We start from the raw sequence: 4,144 nt of genomic DNA, 5'->3' as shown, positions 1-4,144 counted from the left end.
AGGTGGCGCTAGAGGTAAGGTGTCTGCCTTGCAAGCGCTAGCATAGATGAGACCGCAGTCGATCCCCTGGCATCCCATATGGTCCCCCCAAGCCAGGGGTGATTTCTGAGCGCATAGCCAGGAGTAACCCCTGAGCGTCAAATGGGTGTGGCCCAAAAACCAAAATATAATAATAATAATAATAATAATAATAATAAATAATAATAAAGCTGAGCCTCTAGTCTCGAAAGAGTTAATACTCTGGCATACCATTCCTGCCCCCAGAACACCCCATGGGCTCAGTCTGGAAATAAACTCCAACCAAAATCTTCTGCTTAGCATCTTTCTTATCTCATCTGCTTCTTTTACCCATTTACAGCTTTCTCTCACCTTTACCATTCCTCCAGAATAAGGATGATTTCATTCCTGCTCTGAGAATCCAATCTAAGAGAATGATGAAAATTACATTTCGTTGGTTTTTTAGGTCACATTTAGGCTATGCTCAGTGTTCAGGAGACTATTATGAGCTGCTTAGGGTCAAATTGGGGTTGGTCTTGTGCAAATTAAGTAAATGCCTTAACTTTTTTCCTGAACACTCTGCTTTTGACTTCTTAATATTACTTCTTTTTTTAAGGGGTCCACACCTGGTGATGCTCAGGGGTTATTCCTGGCTCTGCACTCAGAAATCGCTCCTGGCAGGCTCACAGGACCATATGGAATATCAAACTTGGGTTGGCCACATGCAAGGCAAACACCCTACCTGCTTGTTTTTTTTTTTACTTTTCTTACATATCAATACATTTTTTCTTATATGTTCATGGTACAATCCTGAAGAAAGCTATTAAACTACAAGAAGACAGCTGTATTTCATCTAGAAGAAAAAAATGCTACCAAAAAAATGTCTTTCTCATGGGGCCGGAGAGAGAGAGCATTGAGGTAAGGCTTTTGCCTCACATGCAGAAGGTCGGTGGTTCGAATCCCAGCATCCCATATGGTCCCTTGAGCCTGCCAAAAGGGATTTCTGAGCGTAGATCCAGGAGTAATCCCTGAATGATGTCAGGTGTGACCCCCCAAAAAACATAAAAAATAAGTCTTTTTTTCTTTCTAGCAGCCCGGGGGGTGATGGTGGGGTATATAGGTTGTAGAAAAGGAACTGGGATGGAAGGAGGACATATTTGGTGATGGGTATTCCCCTGATTCAATGTGAAATACTACTACTAAATAAATACTAAATACTACTGTGAAAGATATGTAAGCCATTATGAAAAAAATTGTGTTTTAATCAGCTTTCTTTAACGTACATGTATTATAATATTAATTATATCATATGTTATGTTACTATGTTATGTTAGTTTACCTCATTATGTTAATCAATTTTATCTCTTGAATAAATTTTTGTTTGGTTTCTAGGCCACACCGGGCAGTGCTCAGGGGTTACTCCTGGCTGTTTGCTCAGAAATAGCTCCTGGCAGGCACGGGGGACCATATGTGACACCGGGATTCGAACCAACCACCTTTGGTCCTGGATCGGCTGCTTGCAAGGCAAACGCCACTGTGCTATCTCTCCGAGCCCTTGAATAAATTCTTACAATAAAAAATTAAAGAAAATAATTACACTGAGAACTGAGAACTATCATAATAAAATGTGACTGAATGAGGGAAGTAGAAAGCCTGTCTAGAGTACAGGTTGGTATGAGGTGGGGAGGAGGGACACTTGGGATATTGGTGATAGGAATGTTGCACTGGTGAAGGGTTTTTTATATATATAAAAATATCAAAAAATAAGGCCTCCCAATGCTTACCACAGGCTGTGTTCTTTACACTGACTGTATAGAAAGAGGAGGTACAGTAAATGCAACCCATATACAACTCAGTCCAGGCCCTTTTCCTGGTCTGTATTGTGAATGGGAGGACATGGAGAAAAAAATAAGTCTTTCTTATGAGTGGAATTTCCCCCCAAAATCATTCACTTTGGGAACTATACAGAAGAAAATGAGGTTTTATATATAGAAAGATAGTATCTTGGCCATCGACATAATGAGTACTTTGCATATCCATTTTCTAAAATGTGTCATGTTATAGGACATTTCTATGGTTGGCTATAAAATTTTAATATAAGAATTTCTTGGGGCCGGTGAGGTGGCGCTAGAGGTAAGGTTTCTGCCTTGCAAGACTAGCCAAGGAAGGACCATGGCTTGATCCCCCCGCGTCCCATATGGTCCCCCCAAGCCAGGGGCAATTTCTGAGTGCTTAGCCAGGAGTAACCCCTGAACATCAAATGGATGTGGCCGAAAAAAAGAATTTCTAGAGTTGACTTGCACAAATTAAATTTCACATCATTCAAAGACTTAGTGAAGTAGAACATTTTTCATAACAAATTCACCACAATTAGAAAACACCAAAAAACACTTCAAAAATGTATTCCCAAGAGTCTCCAGGTCCTCATTACACTGTAGTATTGTGCTATTTTTATAACTGCAAGAGTATTGTACCAGAACAAAATGATCCACTTTGTTCTCTCTCTCTCTCTTTTTTTTTTAGTTTTTGGGTCACACCCGGCGGTGCTCAGGGGTTACTCCTGGCTGTCTGCTCAGAAATAGCTCCTGGCAGACACGGGGGACCATATGGGACACCGGGATTCGAACCAACTACCTTTGGTCCTCGATCGGCTGCTTGCAAGGCAAACGCAGCTGTGCTATCTCTCTGGGGCCCCACTTTGTTCTCTTATAGGAGACATTTTGGGAGAAAAATCTGCAAATCATGTATGAGGCTTCTATCTATAAGATTTGGGTTGAGGACCAGGTAGCAAAAATAGATACTGCAAAAATACTTCCCCTCTTCCCTGCTTTCAGCCTTACATTCTCCCACTTCCAAACACTTTATAACTTATTTAATTCTTCCATGTGTCACATTTCTCCTTACCAACATAGTATTATCAGTTGCTTGGAATCTCTCTTTTTACTCTATTAGACTAACCTTCAACATTCAATAGATAGCATACTATCTATCCTTCAAAATTCAAATTAAAACTCCATTTTTCAGAAGTCTTTTCTAACCAGAATTATCACAGACCATTAGTTTTACTCTCTAGCTATGTTTCTGTCTTTGTTAACATAGGTAGCTGTTTCTGTTCCACTGAAAGCATTTGGGACTGTTTTTTTAAATTTTTATTTGTTTTGTTTTGTTTTGCCTTGTACAACGTATAGGGCAAAACACTTTCAGAGATATTTTATGAAAACTCTTGCTACACATATAGTACAGAGTATTCATTGAAATGTGTCTTCATTAAAAAACACAGTCTTCAATTTTTTATCTTTTACAAATGATATTTAAATCATTTCCCTGGAGTTGAACTGTCTCAGTTAAGATACAAAGAAAACCCAGGAACCTCTCCTAACTCAGAAGAAAAGCAGAGAATATTGCCTTCCAGAATTAAAGAAAAATAAGAAGACAGCCTTTGCTTAGTTGTCTAATGAGCCTAGTAGCTGGATGAGAGCTGTCCATGGTTACCAGGCTAGAACCACCGTGGATCTTTCTTTGGAATTTACTTGTTTGGGGGAAAAATAAGACAAACTTTGCAAGTGAAAATTTAAGCCAGTGCACTCTTCATTTCACTTATAACCTAGCTACAATTCTGAGGCTGTTCCTTCTATGAGTGAGTGCACTCAAAGAGAAACATAGAGAATGAACTAAAAGGTGCCATTTCCAAAGCTTTCGCTACATATCATGTGCAGTAGGAACCTCAAAGCTGTTTAAGCAGATATTAAACGGTGCAGCTAAGTACTCTTGGAATCCTTCCATAAAGCTTTTCTCTGACTGAGCTACTCATTCAGATATATAAAGCATTTTTTTAGTCTCCTCAGTTTTTTCTCAGAGAGAATAAGGCCATTATATTCCTTTTGCTTCCTTACCATTGCGATAAATTTTTACCTTTAAATGATTTTCCCACGGGACCAGGTGGTGGCGCCACAGGTAAGGTGCCTGCCTTTCCTGCGCTGACCTTGTATGGACCGTGGTTAGATTCCTGGTGTCCCATATGGGCCCCCAAGCCAGGAGCAACCTCTGAGCGCATAGCCAGGAGTAGTCCCTGAGCGTTACTGGGTGTGGCCCAAAAACCAAAAAAAAAATGATTTTCCCACTATACAAGCAAAATAAAAGGAAAAGG

The 4,144-nt window shown here is 39.9% G+C and overlaps 1 non-coding gene across 1 annotated transcript; it reads left to right on the top strand.

Annotated features, from left to right (window-relative positions):
- The first annotated feature begins 1,764 nt into the window (after window positions 1-1,764).
- On the top strand, window positions 1,765-1,897 carry LOC125998441 (small nucleolar RNA SNORA51). Its single transcript, XR_007492009.1, has one exon. It is a non-coding gene; the product is annotated as a small nucleolar RNA SNORA51 (small nucleolar RNA).
- Window positions 1,898-4,144: the final 2,247 nt, after the last annotated feature.

Source organism: Suncus etruscus, chromosome 20 (genome assembly GCF_024139225.1).
Source record: "Suncus etruscus isolate mSunEtr1 chromosome 20, mSunEtr1.pri.cur, whole genome shotgun sequence".
Classification (NCBI taxonomy): Eukaryota; Metazoa; Chordata; class Mammalia; order Eulipotyphla; family Soricidae; genus Suncus; species Suncus etruscus.
The sequence above is the reverse complement of the archived record's forward strand: the minus strand, read 5'-3'. Positions and strand labels throughout refer to the sequence as shown.